The sequence below is a fragment of the Kogia breviceps genome, chromosome 13 (assembly GCF_026419965.1).
Source record: "Kogia breviceps isolate mKogBre1 chromosome 13, mKogBre1 haplotype 1, whole genome shotgun sequence".
In the NCBI taxonomy this organism is placed as follows: Eukaryota; Metazoa; Chordata; class Mammalia; order Artiodactyla; family Physeteridae; genus Kogia; species Kogia breviceps.
In genome coordinates, this window is record NC_081322.1 from 89,835,232 (window position 1) to 89,862,647 (window position 27,416).

Here is a 27,416-nt window from a genome sequence, read left to right on the forward strand (position 1 = left end):
ACCGTTTACACGGCCTGCGGGGGGCTCAGAGCCCCCCCGGGCCGCCGGCCAGGCCCACAGCGGCCCCTCCTCTCTGCCCTCTCATTAGCGATGAGCACGCCGAGGACAGGGGAAAGCGAGTCTCTCCGTCTACTCTTCAACCAGTGATGGTGTTATCTGCAAGGGCGACGGATGAAGAAACGAAGGTTCAGAACCATGGGTCACCTGCCCGGGCGGCTCAGCAGGAAGGTGGCAGAAGCCGGGTGCCCACGCTGGCGCCCCCGCTGTGTGGCCTGGCCCCCCGGGACTCTGGCCGCGGCGCCCCTCAGCCCGACGGCATTGCCCTGAGGAGAACCTTGCTGGACGGGATCTTCATCAGCGGGCAGAAGAGTTAAAATCGTTTCTATTTTCCTCTTTCACTTTTGGTCTGCAATGGACAGCGGCCTGGTCCCACGGCGCTGCCGCGGGGACCGTGAGGGCGGTGGCTTTTCCAGGAGGGGCAGGAAGGTGGCACGTGTCCCTCAGCGCTCAGGAAGCGCCCCAGCAGGGACAGGGCGTTTGCACGTTGTCCCACCCCCGCCAGCTCCCCCTGCAGAGAGCGAGGAGTTTATCTCCCCTCTCAGCCCGCTCCCCTCGCACAGGGGGGCTGAGGGCCCTGGTCTGGAACGTTCTGGGGTTTCTGCCCCCCAGCGGGTCCCAGCCAGAGGCGACTGGGAGAGACAGAGCTGAGCCCCTCCTCGCCTACCGTGGCTCCTGTCACGACCTGCCCGCCGGCACCCCGCCCTGCTGGAGACTCGGGACAAGGCCACCACTGCGTTAGCCCTAGATATGCCCACAGCGCAGCTCGCGATAACACGCGTGTCCTCGTGAATGAAGCTCTGCCGCGTCCTAAGGAGGGCGCCGCCCGGTGCGGACAGCTCGGGACTCCGCTGTTCCCAGGTGGTTTGGCTCTGACCCCAGTACATGCCTTCATGATAATTATTCTTCTTCTCATCGTTGGCTGTATGGATTTCCAGGGTGGCTGCTTTTCTGCCAAGTTTAAATGTAATAACAGCTTCTGGAGCAGAAGTTCAAATTCCTTTTCTACACCCTCTGTGATCCCTGGCATCGACTTTCCGTCTTCGTGGGGCTCAGCCTCCCGGCCTCCGCGCCCCCAGGACCGACCACACCGCAGGCCTGTGCAGATTTACAAAATGGAAAAGAAGCGCGTTATTGCTGGCCCAGAAGGATTCTTTGAGACCACCAGGGAAAAGAACTAAAATGAGAGAAAATCCTTCAGAAACAAGAGCAGCGTTTGTTGTCATGACTTCAGCGGATTGGACCTTGCCCGGTCTTTCGGCAGGCCGTGACCCCTAGGAGATCGGGGGTCCGGCTGGCACCGTGCTCCCTACACAGTTTTCTGGCAACCGAACCCCTCTCTCCCGAGGGGAACCGACTGGGTGGAGCCTGAATGTGGCCAAACCCACTCCCCACAGCTGCCTACTGGGGGTGAGCGCTCCTGCCACCCCGTGGGTTCAGGGGTGGCCACCTACCTCGCCCCCTGAGTTCTTCCTGCAGCCGGAGGAAGACAAAGGCCTCTCTTCCTCCGAGGGTAAGAAGCAGATGTTTACAGAATGAGACCGTAAACAGGGAGCAGCCCTCGAGATAAGGAGAGAGAAGCAGAGCAACACCGCTGTTTGAGCCTCTGGGTTGAGGCGGCCGGGGAAATACACACTTGCCCAAATAGTAAAGTTGAATCTCAGGCGAAGAACAGATATGGGACATACTTTCACTAAAAAGTTATCTATTCTTCATCTGAAATTCAAATTTAGCTGGGTGTCCCGGTTTCGTTTGGTTTTGCTTTTGTTTTTCTGCGAAGTCTGCAAAGTCTTACCAGACTTGGGTCCCCCTGTGCCTGAAGGCCAGCACGCCCTCCTCACCTTCCGGCGAGCGGCTGCGTTTCTCTCCTCACAAGTGAAGGGGCGTTTGCTAGTCTGTCCTTCTGTGGCCGGCACTTTCCTCCTGCAGGGGAGAAGAGACGGTTATCCGGGGTCCATGAGCGCCAACCCTAAAGGAGGAGGAGTGATGCTCTCGCCACGCCGCTGTTCCGTAAATGGAGAAGCGTCGGCTCTCCCCGAAGCCTGTGGTGTTGGTAGGAATACAGCTCGGTGCACCAATGGGATAGGAGAGAGTCCTGAAAGATCCACGGGCCGTGGCTCTGCCCAGCGGTGGGGAAGGAGTGCTTCTGTGGTCTGCTGATGAATGACAAAGCACCCCAACACGTAATGGCTTAAAACAAGCAAGCATTAGTCTTACTTCCCGGCTGCAGGCCCGAGCTGGGACGTTCACGGTGGCACGTGCACGCGCGCACGCATGCGCACACGTGGCCGTCAGCTGCTCGTTCTTCACTTCTCCTGCACGCGACCTGGGGTTTCTCAAGCTCGGTTCCGAGAGGGAGCCTTCCGAGCCTGGGGCAGCAGAAGCCTCAGACTTCTCCCGGCACAGCCCCGAGGTCACGTGGTATCCGCTGATTGAAGTAAGTCCCGGACTTGTGATCGTTTCTCCGTGTTTGTGACACTTCCATAAAAGTCTATTGAAAAAAATTAAACAACACAAATTTTTTGTGGTCAAGTTTATCAGTCTTTCACTTTTTTGTCTCTTCTGGGTCTTGCTTAAGAAGGCCTTTCCTATCCCTGAAAACTGAAATACTCTCTCATTTATTTGCATTCATTAGCTTTAGAATCTTTTATAGCATTCAGTTTTTTAACTGAAAATTATTTTTGTGAATATTATGAATTAGAATGAAACTTTTCCCCAAAAATAGACGAGTGATTGTCCCAGTACCATTTATTAAATAATCTACAATTTCCCTTTACTGATTTGAAATAAGTCTAGATTCTCCATTCTGTATCATTATAGTGTTTTTTTCACTCGTGCACCGCACTAATTCAAATAACTTCATACTACATTTTGATGTCTGGGAGGACAAATTTTCCCTCTTTGTTCTTTTTTTTGGGGTTATTCTTGCAATGTAAGTGCACCTTGTCATAGTCTGGTTTTACCAGCCTTAAACGTTTATCCAGCAATAACACAATACAATAATCTTTTATCACAGTAATTGACCTATAATTTGCATATACTATACATCGAGCAGCTTCTGGAAAGTGTTTTCAAACCCATCATCATATTTGATTTTTCACAAGCAGTGCATTACTGCCATCCTCATTTTTGCAGACGGGAAGGCACTCAGAGAGGCTGCCTTAATCGCCTGTGGTCATGCGCACCAGACTATTAAATGGCAGAGGAAATCGGAGCTCAGGCCTTTGGGCGTTTGGTCTGCTGGGCCCAGGGCCACCCTTCCCCACCGTCCTCACGTGCTGCTCGACATCTCTGAGCTCTGCTTCCACGGCCCGTTAAAATGAGCCGCTCACCCGCCTCACTTTGGCTCTATTTGGTAAGCGGTACTTTACCGTGGGTCCAGCTGTTCTCTAGGTGGGAGTCCCCTGGCACAGAACGGAGGCCCTCAGCCCACATTCTCTGTCACCTGCTTTCCTCCACGGGGAACGGTGGGGTTCTGTGTACAGAATGTGAGTCAGGCCCGCTCAGAGCCCCGTGTGGCAGAGGTGCGGGCGGGCACATCTCCCCCCACCGCGCGAGGCTCAGGGTGACGTCGCGGGTTACTAAGCCGATGCTGAGAGCTGCTCAAGCGTTTAAAATCTGTCTGTCTCGACAGGAAATGCAGAGAGGAAAGCCTGGGTGACTGGCCGAGCAGACTGGAGTCCTGTGCGCCGATTCTCTTCCCGTTTGCAATTTAATTAGTGAGACGCCCAAAGCAGTCGGGCCAGTGTCACTAATGCAGCCTCACAGAGAGACCCTCATCTTAAAATAAAAATGGGACATCCAGATTTCACAGCTGTTTACTTGGCTAGCATTCACCCTGAATTCAAAAGAAGAAAGGAAACTGTGGCTCAGGAATGAGGATTTTACGGGACAATACCTTTCCAATTGTGACAAGACAGGTCATGACTGAGCTGATGATATCAAAAGCCCAGATATTATTTAAGGCTGACACAAAGCGTTTGGTTGAGGGCAGCTCCTTGTTAGGGCAGCTGAGAGAGAAAAATGCTCTCCGTCCTTTTATAATTTCAGTGTTTAGATAATTTTTTTTAAAAAAAACGACCTTCCAGAACATATTTATTAAGTGGTGATTAACTATAAATCAATGTTGAAATAGGGTTGTGATGAGACATTCAGAAGCTCCTGCATCAGTGGCGGCTCCGGGGCTGTCAAGTAGGATGCAGGGGAGGCTGGGAGAGGGATATTGGATGCAGAAACGGGCCCTTGCCTTCCTTCCCTGTCTCTTCCTCACGGGCCTCTTTCAAGGAAGAAATGAAACAGGAAACGTTCAAAATGTGTCTCATACGTTAGGCCACAAAGCTCATTCATTTGGTAAATAATTATCCAGCACCCCTGTGCATGGCACGGCCGGGGGCTCTGGGGACACAGCGCTTCCCGGGAGCTGATGGATGGTCAGGAACACCGGCTGGGCAAGCACAAGGGCCCTCGGACCCCGCGACTCTACTTGCCCTGGGTCCTCCCTCACTCAGGCCTTCCTTCCTCTGGGCCCTGCTCTTCCATCCTGACTGGAAGGCTTGGACCACCAGGCCTCTGGGTCCATCCACCCCAGACCTCGAGTCAGCTCGGAGGCCGCCACCCCCACCACGTCTTCATCTAGAGCCGGAGCTCCCACGGCGAGCCGTCCTGGACAGTGCCACAGGGTGTGCACTGCACAAACGCCGGCGCCCCTTAACACCCAGCACCGCGAGCTCCCAGGCTCCCTTCATCCCGCTGTGACACTGCCAGCCCCCGCTTGGTGAGGGTCCAGGCCTTGGACCCAGAGCTTCACGTGTGTGATCCCACTCAGCACTCACTTCCCACGCAGGTGCCCTCTACTGAGGTCGGGACGTGACACAATGTACCTCACCGGAAAACGTGCATGCATCTGTGCTCACCTGTGACTTTTTGTCCGTCCAGCGTCACCCTTTCCTAAAGCCCCTCCCTCTCCATGTTGACCTCTCATCCACGTGGCTCTGCACCTCCACTACCCCCACTGGAGAAGGCCAGGTGAGACCCAGTAGGACCCATGGGGAGAAAGTTCTCCCCTCTGGCACTCCTGCCCGGGGTGGCCCTGTCCCCCACGAGCAGTGAACAAAGCCAATGCAGAGGCCGGAGCAGGGGGAGGATGGACAAAGCTCCCACCTCGAGCTGGCTAGAGCTGACCTCTGTGTCTGGCAGCTGAAGCCTCATGACCAGTGCAGCACCGCGTACACTGGCGAGGAGCGGGGCGGGCATCTGAGCTCTGGCTCCGAGGCTGGCGCCGTTCCATCACACCCCACTCCCCTGGGCCCTGCCTATGCCAGGACACTGGGTATCACCCCTCCTCGCCCTGGAATCCATCACCCAACAAACGGCATCTAATCAGCGGTCAGTCTGTGTTCCCCATCCTTCTCCATCAGATGTACGAAAATAGCTCACCCAGCGCCTAAGGGACACTAGACACGCCAGGCGAGTCGTTCCGGCCGGAGGAGCCCGGAGGTCCCAGCTTCCGCAGCCTGTCCTGAGCTCAGGCCCGCTCTGTGGCACCGGTGGTCTCCCGGGCTGTCCCTTCTCAGCCCCCCAGCTGGGCCCTGGCCTGCAGTGCCTCTCAGAGCCGCCCCCGGCCGCCCTCTCTCTGTGCCCGTCCCCCGCCGCTGCCCCACCGCCCTCCTCTTTCCAGAACCATCATCTAAATGCCGATGAACCTTAAATCTGTGACTCCAGCCCCGATCTTGTCGCTGAGCTTCACACACGGTCCCCACGCGGCACTCCCGTCGCAAGTGCCCAGTGGCTGCAAGTCCAACATGGTCAAAACTGTGCTCCTCACCTTCCCCGGCTCCAGCCCGCCCCCCGCCCCCCGCCCCCCGCTCCCCCAGGCCAGCTTTGCTGCCTCGAGCACCCAGCTGCTGGAGGCGGAAGACTCCTGGACCCACACGCCGCCCCGGCCCAATCAGCGACCACGTCCTAACCCAGTCGGCTTCCACATCCACTGGCCTGGAAAACGGTGCTCACCGCCTGTCACCTGGGCCGCCCGTGTCACCTGTCCTAACAGCCCCCTCCGGGGTCACCTGAGTGAGTAACCCCAGGGGGTAAACAGTCCTGCAGGGGGTGCTGGTGGCTCGAGGACACTTTCCCGGGAGGGCCCCCCCGCTGCACGGGGGCCTGAGCCGGAAAGGAGCGTGTGTGCCCGGAAGACCTCCCAGACCTTTGACCCAAATCCCGGGGCGGCACTTGGTCCTCTGCCTGCAGGGCAGGACATCTTCCAAGGACGGTGTGAGGACGCGGGCCTCTGCCGGCCTGAGCTGCCCTCGCTGACTCACTGTGGGTCCCGGCCCTGCTCTCAGTGTTTGGACAAGTGTGGGCTTCCTGACCAAACATTTGATTTTAAACAATGGCCTAAATTCATCCCTCAGAGACTGACACTCAACCTACTGCTTTCCGTCTTTGAACTCCGTGTGTACTTGGGCCCGGGCTGGACCTTGTGCAACTTCCTGCAGGAACGTGCCATTAGCCCGGGGGAGGCGCCGCCTCAACCCCGGCTCAGCCGGACTCTCAGCCACAGCAAACCCGACCTCCCAGGGCCCCGGCCCCCGACCTCCCAGGGCCCCCCAGCAATCTGGGTTTAATGACAGCGTTTTCAAAGGCGGCTTCCCAGTCAGCCTCAGACGGCGGGGTCTGAGCCTAAACCCTACGGTGCCACGGGCGTGACGGGCGCCGGCTGTGGCCTGGGTGGGACCCGAGCTCAGCACACAGCCTGGGGGGACGGAGCGTCCCTTTAGGGGGCGTGCCGCCAGATGCCCCGGCTTCTGGGCAGGGGATGAGGGGGCAGCGCCCAGAATCCCACCGGACAGGGATGCTGTGGGTCTGGAGTGCGGATGCTCCCCTGAACCGGCCCGCACCCCGCATGGAGCAGGACCGAGACCCCTCCCGGCTGGGCTGCGGGCGTTGATGACCCCAGAGCTGGGCTTCGTGGTCAGTAATCAGAGACGCACAGCTTTGTCGGGTCATCACTCCTGGGCCTGCTTTAATCAGCGCCTGCTCTGTGCGGGTCACTGGACGCCCACCCACGAGGCAGGGCTGGGCGGTGACGTAGCTGGAGCTAAGGCTGAGTTTCAAGCCAGTGCCGGGCGAGGGTCTCTCCCCGGGGCTGAGGAGGCCCTGTCCCCAGGGTCCCCAGGGCCACAGGATCCTCACGGCAGCGCTACTGCTGCAAAAGGCCATTTTGCAGATGGAGCGACTGAGGCTTCGATAAGTTAAGCAACCAGTCCCCGCCCTTTCGCCTCCGCCGGCCGAGCCCCCTTCCGTTCCTTCCGTGCCCGGAACGGGCCACCTGTGCTCACCTGTCTGCGCAGCACGCCCCTCGCGGAAGGCAGTGCCGGACCCCAGCCTGCGGCCTCAGAGCAGGACGACGGGCCGGGAAGCCGACCTCTGCATCGCCAGCTCCCCAGCAGAGCTCGCCGCGGGGCGCGGGGCCAACCCAGCATCCTCCCTGGTCATGGTCACCGGTGTCCTGCTCCTGCAGCCCTGCCGTCTCCCGCGGAGCTGGCCCCGTGGAAGCCGCAGGTCTCTCTCCCGACCCACGGAGGCCCCTCCGGCCTGTCCCCCTAATCTGCCATCCCAGTCACCTCTAGGGTCACAGCCCCCAAACACATCGCGCCCTCTAAGGGGCTGAGACTGCTGGGTCCCCGCGCCACGCATGGCCTCTCCTGCCCCCGTCGCCACCCGCGCTGAGCCCCCCGGGACTCTTACTCCTCCTCCACACGCAGCTCCACGGCCCCCATCTCTCTCCCCCTGTTCTCCTAGCTGGTGTCCTCGCGTTCTTCACCCGTCCGTACGCCTGCGTCTCCTCCAGGACGCCGCCCGAAATGTCCCTCCTCTGAGCTCTAGAGCATTCCACGCCCCCGACCTCTAGCAGAACTCGCCGCATCCTTCATCAGTGCGGGTCTACGTGCGTCTCCCCGATCGGACCACGTAGCGTCCACCTTTGTCCGCCCAGAGCCTAGACCCCTGCCTAGGACGCGTACTCAATACACGTTCAGTAAAGACTTGTGGGAGGGACCCATGAGAACGCGCCTCCGGGTGGCGACGGGAGCCCCGGGAGTCTACCTCCTTGGGCGACAAAGTGAATAAGCCCCGAGGAAGGCTGCCCTGGGCAGCGACGTCACCTGTCAGCTGGGCCTTTCCCTCCCCATTGAGATGCCCCTTCTGGTGGAGCAGAGGGAGTGTCGGGGCGCGAGGCGTACCCCACTTTTAGTTAAGGGCCTTCCTCTTCTCCTAGGATCGCCAGCGTAGATGACACTGTTGCGGTTTACGTGCATAATCTGTATTATCAAAACAATAGTGATTCTCATTTTTATATAGAAAAGTATAATAGTGACTAGATGTTTCAGCGTAAATTTCCCTCCACAGGAGGATCACTGCCTAGGGGTGGGCTGCCCATTAACGGGGGCCTATCGGCTACTCAGGCTGCGCTGCAGTGCTGAGCGGGGCGACCAGGCCCGGCCCTTCTCCTAACAGGGCTTCCCCGCCCAGGGCAACATGTGTGGTGACGGTCCCGGGAGCCAACCTGCCCCAACCCTCCCAGACACCCTGACAGGTGCCCTTGCTCTGCACACACTAGCGCCGAGAGGGACAGAAATTGGAGGAGATTGGGACGGGAGAACTGCTGGAAGTTGAGAACCAGGGCAGAGGGGGTACCCCGAGTTCCACCTCACAGCTGAGAAATATCTCAGGGGACCCAAGAGCAGAAAGGGCGGTGAGGTTCCCAAATAGCAGAATAACTTTAGCATAACTTTTAACATGCCTTTTATTAAAGAGTGTGTGGTGGGCAGTAGCTTTGGAGTCTGACGGGCCTGAACTTGAACCCCAGGCTCTGAGGACAGAGGGCACTCCGTTGACGATGCTTGTCCTGGTTTTGGGTGTTACTCTTATGCATACGTGTCCCGCACACGGGAACCCCCCCCCCCAGACCACGATCCGCGAACCCCTAGGAGGCCACGGACAATGGCAGGAACTCACCCTCAGCCCCCTAAATCACCCACAGTGAAACCCACATCTTCAGGAGAGAGAGAGAGTTTCCTGAGTGTAAACCCCTCACCGGCTGCCCAGGCAGCTGTAAGTGACCGACTGTTCCTGAGGAAATTCCAAAGCCACCAACATCTAGGGTGGGTTTCCTCGAGTCCATGAACCCTCTGGTGTGGAATGCAGAATTTTGTGTGTGTGTGTGTGTGTGTGTGTGTGTGTGTGTGTGTGTGTGTGTGTGTGTGTGTGTGTGTGTGTGTGTGTGTGTGTGCATGCCTTTTTCTGGGGACAGGCTATGCAGCTTTTCTCAAACCCTCCGCCGGGCTCATGAAGTTGTCCCAGGCCCTGGAGGGGAAAAGTTAAGATTCTTGTTTGTTCTTGGAGGGAACGGGATTCAGGGGATTCCCTGCCCTCCAGACTGGACACCAGCGCTCAGCAGGTTTAGGGTTTTGTGGTCACTGTGAGACCCCACATTCTATGCATCCTGTTATGTTACATCATAGGCTGGCATTCTGCAATCAGTTTTTATTTGGGGCGGACGCTGTGTTAGAGCAGGTGACTTCTGATGGTGGGTGGGGACCCGGTGGCAGGCATGGCCGTATCTTCTCAATGAATCCAAACAGACGTATCTCACAGATAAACCGAAGCACAGAAAAGTTACACCGCCTGCCTGAGGTCACGTGGCAGGCCACGGGTCCAGGACTGGAGATCTGGTCTCTCGGATCCCAGAGGTGAGAGGCTTTGGAATGGAGAGACAGCAGCCCAGCCTTCTCCTTTCAGAGGTGAGAAGAGTTGAGGGCCAGAAATGACTCCCCACAGCAAGTCACACAGAATGAAGGGGCCGGAGCGAAGATCGGGGCACCCCCCGCCCCGGGGGCCAGTCTCCCCAGGCCCGGCTGGGTCTCAGCGCTGCCAGCCTCCGTCAGGATGCAGATGCACTAAAAGTGAATTCCAGGCATTCCGAGGGATTCCACTGGCCCTGCTTATCAGAGGGTTTGTTGAGGTTACTCTTATCTCTTTAAGTACCAGTGATAGAAGTCTTCCATCATCCCTGTCTATCATCTGCAAAGAATCCCCTGGGCGTGTGGTAACCTCTCAGATACGAGAGGACCAGGGGGCTGGAATCTTTGGGGTATTATTTATTGACATTTCCCTTCAAACATGGTCAGCTGTAACACAAATGTACATATTCAAATCTTAAATGATAATAATACTATACAGTAAAATCGTATGTAACGTATGAGTACACTATTTAACGTAACATATATTTTAAAGCTTTTTTATATTTGAATCTTGTAGAGAACAAGAGCTCAGGACAATGGTCTCTGCTTGACATTGACTGTGTAAGTTAGCTCACCTCCCCCTCCTGTGAAGAAGTCATTGTTTCAGAGAATAATTGTCAACCAGCCTCGCAGGAAGAATTTGGTGTTAATCACCGAGAAATCAGAGTTCTAGCCCCAGGCACACCCTTCCATGCCTGCGGCACCTGGGACAGGTCCTCCGGCTCATGGCCTCAGGTCACGTCTGCTAAAGGAAGGCTGGGCTCAGGGCGTGAGCAAGGACTGCTCTCCTACAGGGCTCTCTGTTTGCCAACATTTTTAAATCATGAAACTTCACTTAAAAACGTAAATGTTCAGCTTCTCTTTAAAAGAAAGAAGGCACTCTGGCACACAGGCCCTTCCTTCCTGCTCTCTCGGCCTTTGCATCCAGCCCCGCAAACCCTCGGCCAGGGAGCCTCCCCCTCCCCGGGGGTCCCGCAGGCAGCGCCGGTCTGGACCCCTCGCGCCAGCCGTGTCCGCGACCCCAGCCAGCCCTGCCATTCCACGGCTCTCTGGTTCCAAACCAGATGGTCGTTGACTGAGCGCAATGTCAACGGCCCACTGGAGAACGTGTGCCCTTGGCGCTGGGGAAGAAGAGCTGCCGAAAGCCCAGCGAAAAGGAGAAACTCCGCTTAAGAGAAAATATGTGCCCTGTCTTCTCCACAAAGAATCCAACCATAAAAATGTCCGGATGTCCTAAAGAGTCTGCTGCCGAACCATGGAAACGAAACCGGGAAGTTCTTGAATGACACAGCCCAGGAGGGCCAGGAATTATGGGCTCAGCATTCCTCCATGCCTTTTCCCTGCCAAACCCTAATAATAGTATCCCACCCGGGACTGGGACGGAGGCAGCCATGTCAGAATGGTACCCGGAGTCACGTTCTCTGCTGAAGAAGGTAGCTCCACACCTGTGTCCACCTGGCCGCATCCCCTCCTGCCTTCTCGGCTCCGGTGTCCTTCTGGATGGTTTTCAGGGAATGTCAGCCGGGCGGTTTGGGGACAGCCGAGTGTGCCCAGGGCCAGCCCCTCTTTCACAACCAGCCCGGCTTAGTGGGTCGGGAAGATGTTTATCAAGTGACTCCTAGCTGTTTGGAATATTTTAATGATTGGATTTTACATGACCTGTGCTCTGGGGCTTTTTCAGTAAAGAACAATTTTAAGACGAGCCTTCCAAACTTCTATATGGAAAAAAAAAAAAAAAGCTATTCGTGTACGTTTCTTTTCCTGGCCCGTCCTCCTGAAGTCCAGCTCCTGAGAGCATGTGATCATATATCCCCCAGAAAAGATCTCAATCCCTTTTGAGATTGCTTTGCAGACTTCAAGTCTTTAAGAGCTGAGCCTTCGGTGCTTAGTGCTTAGAGCACGGAACCCTCCGGAAACCGCGAGGGTTCTCAGGTAGCTGGGGCAGAGGCACAGGGCGATGCGCGTTTGCTCCGTCCTGTGGGTGAGCCGCCCTCTCTTCTCTGGATGGATTCCGGAGTGTGTTGACGGCCCGCAGAGGGTGGAGTAGTGAAAGGCGTGAGTCTAATTCGGTTTTTTGGTGCCTGGCCTGAAGCAAATTAACGTTCTGCAGTTGGATGCATTATTGATGGGCATGTTGTCAATTTTTTAACGAAATAAATAATGTATTTAGAACAGTGTCAGTTTATGTCTGCTCACCGACTGGGTGGTTTAAATGTTGTACCCAAACTATGTAAAAATGCTCTTTTGGAATTAACAGGGTTTCAGTAAAAAGACAGCAAATTCTTACTTTTAAACGCTTCTTTTTGTGTCTCGTGTCATCGTGTCGAGTAGTGTCTGTGCTGTGGAAGGAAGAAGCGGTGGGGGAGGAAGGAGGGCGGAAACAAAGACTAGAGAGAGAGACGCAGGGAGATGTGATCACGTTTACTGAGTTCCTGGGTCAGGCGTGGCGGTGGCGTGCGCGTGCGTGTGTGCGCGTGCGCGCGTCTGCGTGGGCGTGGCCACCGGGCGGGAAAGGGAGTGGGGAGTGAAGGGGGGGTGACTCTGTCCCGGGAAACGCTCCCGTCTCAGAGGGGCCCTTAACCCCAAGAGCAGGCACCGTCTCCACTCTTCGCTCTTCTCCTCTGTCCCGGGAGCCCCGCGAATCAACGGAACTCACAGCACACGGGCGGCAAGTGCTCGATAGTCGTTCTCCCTGTTTGACGATATCACTTACCCTAATTCAGTCCATTGACCGGCGACACAGACGGAAGCAAAACAGGAGGCTTTGCGCCTTTGGGCGTCCAGCCCCGCTGCCGGGACTCGCCGTGGACTTCTTCCCCGAGCCGCGACGGCTCTGGCGTCCGGGCCGGAGAGTCCCCAGCCTGGGGCTGAGACGGGGTTTCAACGGGAAGGGGGCGCCCAGGGATCCCGGACTCAAAGCCCCCCTGGAAGCGCAGAGCCCGCGGACCTGCCAGGCTCCCTCTGGAGCGAAGGCACATCTAGCGCCTGAGGTACCGCGCGGCCGGGCTGTGAGTCAGGTCCTGGCGGCTGTGTCCCCGCAGGCGACGGCCCTTGGTCCCGGAGCAAAGGCCACTCCATCTGTCCCCACTGCAGAGTGCTGGCCGCCCACACAGAACAGGTGCGGAGCCACCGCCCTGGGCGGGCGTGGGGAGGGCAGGGCCGGCCCCAGGGCCCCGTGGGAGCCGCGGCGAGCCGGGCACCCAAACGCCACCCATCAGCCCACCGGCCGCCTTCCCACTTGCAGACACGAGTCGTCTCCAGGGCCGCGGAAGAGAGCACTCCCGTAGCTTCTCTGATGACCTGGGAATGCAGGGCCAGGCTCGGCTGCGTGTAGAGTGTCCAGGGGCCGGGGAGCTGTGCAGACGGCGGCCTCGCTGGGTCCGAAAGGCACCCTGACGGGACAGCTGTTAAAGGTGAGATGCAGGCCACACCCAGAGGGAGGGGACCGCGGGGTCCCGGACAGCGGCGGCACCTGAAAACCTCCTGACATTTCCTGCAAAGCTGTGTTTGCGTGATTGTGTGTGTGTTTCTGGGGAGGAGGTTTGTAGCTTTTCAGATGTTCAAAGGCCGTCCCAGGAGGTTAAGAGCCATAGTTATGGAACATTCCTACATTTTAGGCAACGGGAACACCTGAAAGATGTAGAGGACACCACTTCAGCGCGCGCTTCCTTTTCTTAAAATTTTCTTTCCTTCTTGGCCGCACCCCACGGCATGTGGGATCTTAGCTCCCCGACCAGGGATCAGACCCGTGCCCCCTGCATTGAAAGCGCGGAGTCTTAACCACCGCCAGGGAGGTCCCCTCAGCGGGCACTTTTAACAACTCTGTCCGGGGGAAAGGGGCTGGCTGCAGACAGCCTCGCGTGAGCAGAGGGTCGTTTCTAAAACTCAGTCTCGTCTAAGGCCTTTGAAGGAAAGAAGCTCACAGTTTATTTCTTTTAAAGCACTGATGGCGTAAACGGCAGGTAGCATAATTTTATTCTCACCTTGGGATTCCAAGTTTACTAAAAGTTTCTGTTGACAAGCTCTCTCCTCCTGGGTTATCAGCCGTATGCAGGCCTCCACACACCCTTGTGAATAAATCATTTGTACTTTTCACTGCATTTAATGAACTGCCATTGTGACGACCTGTAAAATCTGTCTTAGTACCTTTTTTATTAGAAATGCAAAATAATCCACAATGTCCAAGTCACACGGCCTTGGGGAAATGCCTTAACCTCACGGGCGTGTTTCCTGACCGACATGGAGAGCCCGCCCTGCTGGTGGCTGTCGATTTAGGGCTGGACGAGCCCAGGACAAGTTCCTGAGACAGGGCACAGCGGGGAAACCAGGACGTGGAGTTTGCCTGGTTTCCTTCATGATCTGAATGCTTTCAGCTTTTCTCCAGACTCGAGAGGGTCCAAACTGCCATGACCACCTAGTTTTCCATCGCGGGTCGGGTTCGGATCACAAACCCCCCGTGTTAGGGTCCAGGCCCTGTGGACTTCCGCTCTGGGTTTCAGCTGAGACTCTGGGCGGGGAGCCACCCAGTGGCCCCAGGACGGAGGGTGGGTCCTGCCTGGCCAGCAGGGAGGAGTGGGGCCGGTTTGCTCCCCGACTGGCTTTTCTGGAAGTGCTGTGACACGGAGTCTCCGAACCCCACGGGGAGGCGGGGACCTGCACGCGCGCCCCGCGGGGTGCTGGGGAGGCGGCGTCTGTTGTTTCAGGAGTAAGTTGTGTGAGCAGCCAAGTTGGGCTCTGGCTCTGCTGCTTCTCGGGCCTGCCCAGCCGGGTCCGTTCAGGGATCTTAGCCCGTGTGTGAGAAGAGACCTATGAGCCCTCCCAGTGAGGCCCTCGTCCAGCCAGGACTCTGGACGGCTCCCCTGAGGCCTCGGTGGAGATGCCAGGGCCGCAAGGAGCAAAGGGCGTGGCGTTGGGTTCTCCCCTTTCCCCCCTCTCGCCCCCCGGACTCCTTCTCCTGCGTCCGGACCCTCCAGTGGCCCCCTTCTCCCCCTCCCCGTTCTTCTCCATGAAGAACCTCAGAAGCAGGTTTGAGCCTCAGGGATCGGGACGGGTTAGGCCTTGAGTGACATGTGTAATGACCTGGTTTCGCTTCACCAAAAGCCCCAGCTTCAGATCTGAACCCGCCGCTCTGCCCCTTCACGCCCACTGTGGTGGGAATGGCTCCTTTCCGGGGCAGGAGGCTTAGAAATTACATTCAGAAACTGAAAGCTGGAAGCGGTGTTCAATCATCGATTTCCGTGTTTTCTAATCATTTGCAGCTTCCCAGAGCCCTCCCGTGCAAGTCTGAGAGGATCTGGACGTTTGCTCACCGGAGCAGAGTTGCACCTCCCGGCGGACCCTCGGCTGGCAAAGGCTGGGCGGTGGCGCTGCCCAGGAGCCGCGCCAGCTGAGCAGGGCCGGGCCTCTCTGTGGGCAGCCCAGCCATCCGCCGAGTGACCGCAGGCCCGTCCCTTCTCTCTCGGCCTGTGCTTCACCTGGAAACGAGGGACGTGCCCTCGCCGGGCTCCAAGGCCTCTTCGGCTCCAGGCTGCTGAGAAGGGGCAGGCATGGCACTGAGAGCCACGGGCAGGAGCAGCGCTGGGGCGGGGGCACCAGGCCCCCACTGCACCCAGGCTGCCGGGGGCTCGACGTGGGGTGGCGGGCGGCGGTGTCCCCTCCCCTCCCACAGGTGCTCCCAGGCTCCGCTGACTTCAGCCAGGGCGCCCTCTGTACACAGCAAAAGTAGATTTCTGTGCGCCAGGCGGTTATTACAGAGCTTTTCAGGTGAGATTCAGGCAGTCGTGGACGAACCCCATGAATGCAAGAGAGCAAGGTGTGAAGGGGTCAATTATTTCTGAAGTAAACGATAAAAAAACCAACACAGGTGCAAACACCTGACGGTCCCTTCCAGGAACCCCACACCGGACGCACCCGCGTGACCGCAAGATGGCTCTGGACCCTCCGCGGCCAGTGCAGACTGTTTCCTGTCTAGAGCAGAGCTTTCCGGCCTCTGTGACTATTTAAGGAAACGCCTGGAAACCTTAAAGCAGAGACCACTTTCCACCTCCTCCTTCAGAGAGAGGAAGAGCAGGGCGCGCCCTGGGGGTGCCGGACCCACACCTCAGCCCCCGTGACGGCCCTCCCGCTTCTCACCGAGGCCACTCAGCGCGCCTCACCGGCCCCGAGCAGATAAGCTGGCGCCGAGGCCGTGAGGGGGGACTTTCTCCCTGGGCTGCGTCAGGCCCCGCGAGCCGATGGCGGACCGTCCCCTCCGGCTCACCTTCCCTCTCATCCTCGTCTTGGGCGTCTCCAGGTGCCGAGGTCCCTCTTAGCAGAGCCAAGCAGGGAGGGGGGACAGCCTCTCTGTGCAGCCAGATTCATACCAGGAGTAAGTGCCCTCACTCTGGAGTCGAATTCCCTGGGGTTTTAAGTGGCTTTCCGAGCCGCTCACACATGGGCCGTCCTGGCGACCCGTCCTCCGGGCAGGGGCTGCTGGTGCAGGATCGGACCCCAAAGGAGGTTGAGGTTATGGACCCCACAGGACACGTGGGGATTATCTCCGCCGTTCTCAGAAAGCCGGCGCGACGGGCCTGTTATTTCAGCTTCTCTGAGCAGAGGTGCCAACAGGGCCAGGCGGGTCCAGGACAGTGGGACGGGGAAGGAACAAGGCCATCAGGACCCAGAGCCTCTCTGCTGCCTCAGGACCGAGCCTGTGTCATCTGTGTGTCTGTCCGTCATGTAGAGTGGCTCTGGGAGGCCTGGGCGCTCTTGTCACACGATGCACTGGGCTGAGACGCCTAGAGTCGGACACAAGGCCGCGATCCCGTCTTCTCGACATTGTCGTTCACCGAGTGGGCCTCCTCCTGGGTCTCACGCCCGCTCGCTATACTGGGAGCACTTTGGAGCGTGAGGGTCTACCGGCCGCGTCGAGAGGGGCGCGATCAGAAAGAGGCGTGGCCACCAAGCAGACAGTGGCCCAGACGGCATCCGTCCCAAAGGGGGCAAAACCAGGAAGCTGGCCCCGCCCGGCCTGCCCCCTGCACCACGGGGTCAGGAACCAGAGGCGGCGGGGGTCACAGCTTGCCCCGTGCATCTCGCCCGCCCCCGCCTGGAGCCAAAGCTAACCGGACGGAGAGGAAGTGCTGCATTTTCACTGACCTCTCTGTCTGGCTGCGCCGACCAGCTGGAGCTCGCCTTCTCCCCCAGACCCTCGGCTGCCTCACCGCCGGCCCCACTAAGCCTCATATAATCACCACAGCCCTAAAGCAGGCCCTGTATCCAGTCTCGAGGCGCTGGGCCCATGCAGGGGCCCAGGCCCCAGGAGTCACCGTCTGTAGTGCAGCCCTCCCCCCATCCTCTCACCCCCCCCCATGACCCAGAGGCCACAGTTGACCTTCTCACCCATCCTTAACCTTGACCCATCCAGTCCCTTCGGAGCAAGGCCCTGGCTTCAGCTCTGCCGCCCCACGAGTTTTATTGCTGAATAAACAGTTGAGAGCTCTTTTAAATAGTGATTAAGAAAAAGTACAAACAAGACCCAAAGCCGTCTCGGGCCTTAATCCACAAAAGGAGAAAGCGGAGCAGCCGTGGCTCACGCCCAGGGCTGGGCATGGACGGCAGTCCAGGGGGAGCCACCTGCCGGCAGTTACGCTGCTGCCGAGACGCCCGGTCTGGCTTCACCACCCCCAGATTCCAGACAGAACCTGAACCGTGAAATGTAAGGCTCAGAAAGACCTCAGAAATTCAGACCGCGCTTCAGAGCACTGTCTCTCGAGGGTCATTTACTCAGGACCTCGTGGGTCCGGGGGCAGACTCTGAGCCCGTGGGTCGGGGCGCCCGACCCTCTGCGTTTCTACCAGCTCTGCAAGGCCAGCGCCGAGGCTGCGGGGCTCCTGCCCCCGTCGGGGAAGGTGGAGGCGCTCCCTGTTCTGTGTTTCCTGCGGAGAGCCAGGGCAGACAGTGCTCAGCAAACCTCGTCCCAGACGAGCTCCCAGGTACCTGCAGCCTTGAGCCACCGCGGCATGGGGCGTGACCTCTGCAAACTTCCAGGTTCGTGGTCAGAAACGTTGAGCTTCTAAAACTGACTTACAGGTTTTTATTTCTCATGCATTTTTTTTACAAGTTTACAGCAACACTCAGGGCGTGGTCTCAGAAGAGGTCTTCTCCCTTTGAAGAGCTTCAGGCAATAAAACACATCATTGAGGTCAGCCTAGGAAGGCGGGCGTGGTAGGGGTGTTGTGTGGTGTGTGTCACTTAAGAGCTGGGTGGCCTTGGGCCAAGTGACAGCATTTCTGTGCTTCAGTGATCTTACCTGCAAAATGCGGAGAGTCGGAGCCTCCTTGGGCGGGCGTGGCAGGAAAAACGCGAGGGTTAACACAGGCCGCCACAGCTCCCGGCGTGCGACGTGCAGAAAGCCCTCATCGAACGTGAGCTGCTGAGCTGTTGCTGTTACTCTCTCCTTCACTGGTGCCTGGGAGGGGGGACTTACACAAAAGTGCAGGGATTCCTCAGCGTGGATCGTAGACCCGAGTGTGGGAACCGGGCTGCGCGTACATTCAGTAACGGGGGCAATTTCCAGGCACGAAGCAGACAGAAGAAATGGGGCTTGAGTGACAGGTGAGATTTACATGGAAATTGCCGATCCGATGGAGCCAGCCCCCGGGACCCAGCTCCACTGCAGAGCCGGGGGCGAGCGCGGGCCCCCAAGGACCAGGGGCTCCACATTATGAGCTGGAAAAGCCCCACCTGCCTTGGAAGGCGAGAATTCCATGAATCACTGAGAGTAAAAGAGTGCCTCCGAAGCAGTCTTCATCTTCACCCAGACCTGGCCTTGATTTTCTGGGGTCACACACCGCATTCTTTAAGGGGCCAAGGAGACAGGCAGGCAAAAAGCAGACCAGGAAGGCTGTCGGCCCGTCTCCTGCTGCGTGTAGGGTCTCAGGATGGGAAGTGCTGTCAGGAAGATAAGCAGTCATATTGGAAGGTCACTCGTCTTCTAGAAATAGCGCTCAGCACGAACAGCCCGTCGGGTTAACCCCCCCAAGCCTTTCACTTCTCATTGGGCCCAGGGCCACATTGCCAGGCGTGACCCTGGCCACTCGGCCGTCTCCGTCTCTCACATAAGAAGAGGCCTCGGTGTTTCTGAGCACAAGAGATGGGTCAAGTTAATCAAACACTGAGCGACTCAAATGTCTCATTAACTATTATTATTGCTATTTCCATTCGCTGAAGTTACATTTTCTGAATTGATGAAATTCTCAAATTATTTGGCATGTGTAGACACATCTGTGTAGAGAGGAAAGTCCTTTGCCCTCATGTTGGAAACAGGACGGCCATTCCCCGGGACAGGGCTCAGCGGGTCAAAGGGAGCCCGCCGGCCCACGGCCTCAGGTCAGACGGAGGCGGCCTGGGGAGACCCGGGTGTCCACGGCATCCCACGCTCGAGCCAGAGGCTGGCCCTGAGCGATCCCAGCATCCCAGTGCATGCAAGAGAGAATCTGAGTCACTGACACAGCTTTAGAGCCACACAAGGTAGGTGTGAGCCCTCCCGGAGCTCCCCTAAATTATTCATTCGCCGGCAAATATCTGTTCTGTCAGCCACTCCGTGCAAAGCGCCGTGATGAGTAACACACGATTCTTCCCCTCAAGAACTCTATCATTTGGAGGAGACAGGCAGGTTAACCACTAAGTCTTACGCGGGGCCGGATGAGATAAATGCAGTGCATTACGGGGCTGCTGGGAGGGAGTGATGAACGCTGACTGGAGGCTTGGGGGGTGAGCCAGCGTTTAAGCTGGGCCTCGAGGGCCGCCACAGGCAGAGAGGAGCGAGAGGAGCTCGGCCCAGGTCGCGAGCTGTGACTTAATCCGTAGCCGTGTTTACTGGATCGGGGCCCCCACCGTCCAAATATTCAAACGACATGTAAGGATGTATCTATCCACCACCCTCGTCTCCCGTATACATAACCACCTGTGCTAGGTTTGGGCCTGTCTTCTGTGCTTCTTTAAGTGAATGACAGTAATGCTAATGTATCTTCTTATCCACCCCGCCCCCCACGCACAGTCTGTCGTCTACTTTTCGCCTAGCCTGGCGTCCTGAAGACCTTTCCCCACCAGGGCGCAGAGACCCTCCTCGTGCCTTCTCACCTCTGCGGATCACCCGGTTTGCGGAGACCTTTCCCGCCTCGCTGAGCTCGGCCAGCGGCGCGTTCTCATCACCTCTGTATTCCACGTCCGCCCAAACGCCCAACGTCGGCTTTCGGAAGTCAGCAGTTCCACGTCCCCCAATGCAAGTGAAGCATGTGAGCCCGGGAAGGCCCTCGCGAGGGCGCAGCGACCGTCTGCTACGGGTCTGCCACCCCCCAGCTTAGGGCGCTGCAGAGGCCTTGCTGGCGCGCGGCACCCCAGGTCAGGCTGTCGGGGAAGGAGCACCGGCCGAGGGTCCAGCGGCTGCAAGGACGCCTCTCCCGTCACAGCCTGGACCCCTTTCCCCTTAGGCTGGAGTCTTTCTGTCATCCAGGCCCCCAGCAAGTGAGTGGCTGCCAGTGACTCTGGACGAGGCCCTGGGAGGCTCATTTGTCCGTCTGCCGAACCGGAACCCCAGGCCTGCGTGGTCACCCCCAGCTGTAGCACAGCCCGAGGTTCAGGCCTCAGGCCTCCTCAAACCTGGCCCCCGGCAGAGGGAGGAGGAGACGGAGGCCGCCGCTGAGGGCAGGAGTCGTTGTGGAGAGTTGGAAACGCACGACTATTTCTCATGAAATCCAAGTGACACGGGGTCACGGGGCAGTAGGGTGCTGACCTGAGGTCGAGCGGGTCCAGGGTCCCCCGGCCGCTGTTCTCAGCCCGACACTGTGCGGAGTGGTCGTACGGGGCCGGCGGAGCCGTGATGAGCCGGGGGCCCAGTTTGCTCCTGGGCAGCCACTGGCCTGGCTGGTTCCGTGCCCACCACCTGCGTCTGGGAACCGAGGCCCGTTGGCCCAAATCCAGGCGACACCCAGGAGGGCAGAGCAACGGCGGCCCAGAAACACCCCTCCCACCATCCACTTACTGACGGGCCCCCCAGGGGAGCAAACAGCAGGCAGGAGCCCCGAGGACCCCCGGGCAGAACTGCAGCCCCTGGGTCACTCCCGCTGCGACGGCCTCTGGGACCAGCCCTCCCAGCCTAAAAGGGACGCACAGTCCTCCCAGGAGAGATCACCCTTCACCTGAGTGACTGGGGCCACTGGGGTCCAAGCTGCTGCCCCCCCGGAGCCCCCACGGCCTGCGGGGGGAGGGGACCCGGAGGGAGTCCAGGCGGGAGCCCCCACGGCTTGCCCACCCCGACTCTCACACGCCCACACAGAGCCCCAGCTCGGGACCCTTCACCTTGAGGAAGTGCCCCTGTCCTGTCCCCATCCGAGCCAGGTAAGGATGCAGACAGAGCAGGGGCGGTGCAGACGCAGACGGTCTCCGCCCACCGCCCTCGGGACGTAGGCCGCCATGGGCCTCCTCGGCCTCTTTCTTCAGCTGAAAAATGAGGAACAGGCCGAAAGGATTTTTCAAAGATTAAATACAATCATCTGTACAAAGGGCGTGCAGTGGTTCGGTTCTGGGCGTACGCTGAAGCCGGAGCGAACGCGCTTGCTGGCGGTTGGGCGCGAGGCGTGGAGGTCAGGCTGCGGGCCAGCGCCCGGGGTGGCCTGTGCTACAGGAACACGGGCTCAGCCCAGCCGAGACGGGCAGGGTGCGGGGGGCAGGCTGGGGGGGGGGGGACAGGACACGCGTCCTGAGACGCCCACCAGGCATCTATCTAAGCGGAGGGACCCGGGACCCAGCTGCCCGGGTGAGTCTGCAGTTCGAAGAAGGGGCCGCCCTGGAGCTTGGATTGAGGGTCACCGGCGCAGAGATGATGCTCAAATCGGGGAGAGGAGACGCCCCCTGCCCCCCGCGCAGAGAGGGACGACGAGGGAGAGCGGGGCCAAGCGCACCCGCGTCAGGTGTCGGGGAGCAGCCAGAAGGGGGGCCGAGAAGGAGGAGTCTGATGAGGTGGGGAGGAACCCAGAGGCCCCGGGGGAGGGGAGGAGGGGAGATCTGGCAGGCAGGTGCTGACGGGATTCAAGTTCAAAAGACGGAGATGACGCCTTGGGTCAAGCAGCGTGGAGAGACCGCGACAGAGCAGTGGGGCGGACCACGTCTGCAGGACACCACGAGGGGGTGCTGACCTCAGACGGAGACAACGTGTTAAGAAGTTTGCCGACGGGAGTTGCAGGGAACTGGGGCCGAGAGGAATTTGGGGCTTTCTTCCTGAGAGGAGAGAAATGACAGCACATTCCCGTGCCAGTTGGAAAGACCGGGAAAGAGGGAAAGAGGGCCGATGCAGGCCAGGGAGGGTGGACTTGCCGCGCCCAGCCCGGGGCAGCAGGGGGGCGGGCCTGGTGCTTCAGGGTAGGGTCTGGCCTTCGCTGGATCCCAGGAGCGTGATCCACAGCGATTCCCAAATGAAAGCAGAGGCAGGGCTCCCGCAGGGTCCGCTGGCTGATTTACTCAAAATAGAGACATTTGCAATGCAGGTAGGCTTGTGCGTTTTGAAAAGCTCTCCGGAGACCTTTAACGGCCGTCCCCACCTACCCAGGCCGGCTCCATCACAAGGAGCCACCGGCATGCGGGATGCGGTGATTCGGCCAAGAGACAGCTGGGCCTCTGGGGCCCTGGGCATGACAGTGGCGTGTGACAGAGGCCGCTCCGGGCACGGGCGGCAAAGGAGCAGGACGTGGGGCAGTCGGTGGAGAAACCGCGTCCCCGTTCATTATATTTATGGCTCTGCTGCGATTCATTCATTGCGATTTTATAGATTATTTTCATTTTAATGTGCAATTTACTTTCCCTGTTTCCAAGCCGGCAGGAATATTTCACTGCTGCCCCCCTGGGTCCCTCTCCACATTTGGCTGTCCCTCCGCTTCAGATCCAGACGGGGTCATCCTCATCCTGGGGACCCTGCGTGGTCCAAACGACCCCGTGCTATTCACTATTCTATCCCCCAGCGCAGTCCTACGCACCCCGCTACACACGCACACGAACACAGAGAAAATGACCGGAGAACCGCACTCCCAGAGGCAACCATCCTCTGACTTGAGGTGTCGGTAGGACGTCCAAGTTTCTCTCCTGGAGCTGTAATGCCCCATCTCACTCCCTACACCCCTGGGGAAGGTTCTCCCAGCTCTGCAGTGAAGGCCTCGCACGAAGGGAAGAAATTGAGATCGGGGTTGAGGAGGAGAGAGAAGGAAGGGGACTGAGCCCCAGTGCTCACCTACCGGCTCCTGCCCCCATGGTTCTGTGGGGAGGGGGTCCCTGACTCACGCCTGCCAAACCCAACCTGAATGCCTGGCGAGCGTCAGGACCACATGGCGCGGAGCGGGGAGGAGATGGTTGTACGGCAAAGACCTGACGGGGGTGAGGGTGGAGGTGACGGAGCCTGGAACCGCACCTTGTATACAGTAGGCGCTTAGCAGGGACCTGTGAGAGGATGAGCGGATGGATGGAGGGCCAAGCGACAGCCGGTGAGCCGAACCTGCCGTGCGCCGACCCGGAGCCTTAGGACGCAGGGTGGCAGCCAGCCGCCCAGGTGGGAGCAGCAGCTGGATGTTCCTGAAGGCCCACTCACCCTCCGCCAGAGACCACAGGCTCCGCGGGCCTCCCGACGGCCTTCGAGTGCCCAGATCAAAGGTGAGGGATGTTCTGAAACTAGGAGAAGTTTGGGCACCATCCCTGGCTTCCCAACCCCTCTGTCCAGAGTCCCTGTGATCTGTTCCCTGAGTGGAGTTTGCACAGTTTTTCTCCAGCCCAGCTGACACAAAGAAGCCGAGGGGCTGGGAGGCTCTGGCACTGAGTTAATCATCGTAAGTGGACGGCAGACCGGTCCACGTGCTTTCGTGTATTATCTCACTTAATCCTCACAACAGCCCTGTTTTTATTCACATTCCACGGTTTAGAAGACTGGGCAGTTACAAAGCCCCCCAAGGCCGTGGTGAGGCTATGGGTCCCTGGGAATTAGACACAGGCAGCGTGGCTCCACAGGGCTTGCTCTTAACCTCCAGGCTACACTGCAGCCCTTAAGCCACAACACTAGGTTACGGCTGTCTCCTCTGTGTCCAGCTGTCCATCCATCCACCCGACCACCCATCTGCCCACCCAACCGGTCGGCTGTCCACCTGTCCACACATCCATCCATCCAACCATCCATTCATCCATCCACCTGTCCACACATCCATCCATCCAACCATCCCTATCTGTATCTATCACTAACAAGTCTTATAGGATACTGGTTAGGCAGGACTCCAAACAAGATGACAAGGGAGGAAAAGGAGACAACGTGCCTATTGTCTGTATTATCGCATGTATCAGTCTACACACATGGAGAAAACTCGAAACAGAGGCTGAGGTCTGGTGAGCATTCTTCTGCGGCCCAGGAGGAAAGCTTCCCCGGGTGTCTGCCCTATTGACCCCCCTCTAGGCCCATCCTCACCCTCATTCCACCTGTTATCTCTGCACTTCACACCATCCTTAACGCTCCCCCAGGAAAGCCTTTCTTCTCATCCCCCAAGCTTCACCTTAGTTCTGGACAACACTGCATTTTTGCCAAAGCATAAACTTCATTTATGGAAGGAAACTAATTAGACATTTGGTCATCAATTACCAGGGCCAGAGTGACCTAAGGGGTCGACTGCATTGATTGGTGAAATTATAACAAACACACCTAATTTTCCACAACCTTGGCATCGTATTCTATGACAAGTGAAACTCACATTCTCGGGACGAGCTCTGTTGTAAATATAACGATGAACCATAAACTATTTCTCGGTCTTGTTACCACCAGCGTAAATTCAAACGTCAGCACACGAGCGATTGCCAGGAGGCGGCGTGCGTGCCAGCACATACTGGAGTCTTTGTGTTTCCATCTGGTGCAAAAGAGAGGAAACAGCTTTGATCAATGGATACTGTGCACAGTGGTTGGGGGCTTTCAATACAGCCAATAAACACAATCTTAAAATTGAGTTCCGTAAAGCTACGCTCACCTTTCGTTTCTTTGTCCTGGCCTTGATCGACCTTAAGCTTCTGTAATGTTGCTACCTATGGGACAAAGTTGAAGGACAAAAATTAGAATGAAAGAGATGAAGAGTAAGCTTGCTCTTCCTTCTGATTTTAAACAAGGTCACTATTTATCACATCCATATTATATATGACATACCTCAAGATCCTCACCCTCCTGTTAGGTGAATGCTTGATCAGCTATGCTTTCCTGAACAGCAACAGCTCGTGTTGATTAAGTGCAGAGATGGCAGCCAATGCTGCTCACTGGTACCCGTGAGACCCTCCGGCACTCAGATCCCTTTCCTCTGGCCACTGGTTCTGGCATCCTGGGCCAGAACGAGGAAAATGCAAACGCAGAGGACTCACAGCCGATGCCCAGTGGGCGTGTAGAGGAGCAGAAACTGACACCTTGGGGTTGCTGGATTCTGTGGCTCCTTGCAGCCTCCCTAATACAAGTGCCCGCTGGGCACCGGACTCAGTTCTAAAACCTTGAGCCGCAGCCACTCATTTTGTGCTCAGAGCAGCCCTTTGAGATGGACTCCGCTCATGCCTAGTACAGAGCCTGAGGCACAGAGTAGAAAGGTTTACGGCACCCTTACACCCCAGTGCTTTAATAAATCAAGTCATTTTATAAAACTCAGATTCTGTCCTTAAGGCCTTAAACATTCAGTTTTATGTGCACAGCTGTGGGTGACAACAGCAAGATGAATTCCCGTACTTCTTGAGCGTGAGGGACATCAAGACTGAATAAAGGATGCAGACCACCCCCCTGGCCAGTCGGGAGTGGCCCATGACACTCGCCCCAGAGCAGTCAAGAATGGGACTAGAACCCAGCTTCCAAGCGGGTAGAGCTGCGTCAACCTCATTGGGCCGGTTTCAGCCACGAGCTGCTGAGCCCCGAGCCACACCTCCCCTGCCACCCCAGGACCTTCAGCTCGGTGCTGTCGAAAGGGGTTCAGACCCTGGGGTTTCCACAAGGAACTGCAACGGAAGAGAGTGAGGGCTCGCTTCCGGAGCTCCACCCCACCCCCAGCTCACCAGAGCTCCTCTGCTACCGGATTTATACACCGGATTTCCACTCCAACCTTATTGGAAGAAAGAGTTCCATGCCTTGAAAAAACGTTGAAACCCGCTAGTATAAAATAAGCCTGCACTCAGCACTATTTACGATAGCCAAGACATGGAAACAACCTAAATGCCCACCGACAGATGAGTGGATAAAGAAGATGTGGTGCATACGTGCAATGGAGTATTACTCAGCCATAAAAAGAATGAAATTACGCCATTTGCAGCAACATGGAGGGACCTAGAGATGATCATACTAAGCGAAGTAAGTCAGAAAGAGAAAGCCAAATACCATGTGATATCACTTGTATGTGGAATCTAAAATACGACACCAATAAACATAGCTAAGAAACCAAAACAGACTCACAGGCAGAGAAGAGACCTGTGGTTACCAAGGGGGAGGCGGGAGGGAGGGATGGACGGGCGTCTGGGATTAGGAGATGCAAACTAGTACATATAGGATGCATAAACAGCAAGGTCCTACTGTAGAGCACAGGGAGCTCTATTAAATACCCAGTGATAAACCATCATGGAAAAGAATACAGAAGAGAATACATAGATGTATAGCTGAGTCACTTTGCTGTACAGCAGAAATTAAACACAACATGTAAATCAACTAGACTTCAATAAAATTTTTTTAAAAATAAGCCTGCACTCAGGAGGCACACAGGGCAGGTCTGCGAGCCGACTCTGCACTTCCGAGTCTCGTAGCCTTCCCCGTTACTTTAGTGCCTCGGGCATAAAATGAAAGTAATAGGATATGGGACTTCCCTGGCGGTCCAGTGGTCAGGAGTCCGCGCTTCCACGGCAGGGGGCACGGGTTCAGTCCCTTGTTGGGGAACTAAGATCTGCAGGCCTCGCGGCGTGGCCAAAAAAAGAGAAAATATTAGGAAAATTGTGCCTACCTGGCAAGGCAACGGAGCAGCTCCAACTGCACGTGGACTTTAAGGCTTGTGATGGATGCCGGGGCGTCCGCAGGGCTGGGAAGGACGGCCTTCCTGGAAGAGGCGGCATCTGAACTCAACCTGAAGGATGGAGAGGAAGTAGCTGACCTCGCCTCTCCACGTGGAGGGGAAGCGCAGGCTGAGACCGCTCCTGTGCCACACTGATCAGCTGCTTGATGTGGAAGGAATCTGCCTGCTGAGGTTCTTGCATTTTTTGTTACTCGGCTGCAGGCAGGGAGTAGAGCTGAGCGTACTGCTGCCAAAATAGATTTCCAAGATGATGTGCTTTGAATCCTGGCAGAACTCCCGGTTGGATTTATGCTCCATCCCAGTGGATTTCTAATTCTATGTTAGTTACCTCAAATGTAGCCATCCTCAAAGAAATTCACCGGCCCGTGACATTGGACTTAATCATAAAATCAGTCTCTGGGAGGAAAATCTCCTCCTCCAGGCTCTGCCCTCCAGGCTCCAAATCACGCGGTAGCAGCCGGGACAGAAAACAAGACTG

The 27,416-nt window shown here is 57.4% G+C and overlaps 1 long non-coding RNA gene across 1 annotated transcript; it reads right to left on the bottom strand.

Moving 5' to 3' along the window:
- Nucleotides 1–403: 403 nt before the first annotated feature.
- LOC136792437 (uncharacterized) lies at nucleotides 404–27,141 on the bottom strand. Its single transcript, XR_010836231.1, has 6 exons — nucleotides 26,870–27,141; nucleotides 24,884–24,938; nucleotides 24,614–24,766; nucleotides 2,275–2,548; nucleotides 1,899–1,980; nucleotides 404–1,155 (listed from the first exon to the last, which is right to left on the bottom strand). It is a non-coding gene; the product is annotated as an uncharacterized lncRNA (long non-coding RNA).
- Between the last annotated feature and the right edge of the window lie 275 nt (nucleotides 27,142–27,416).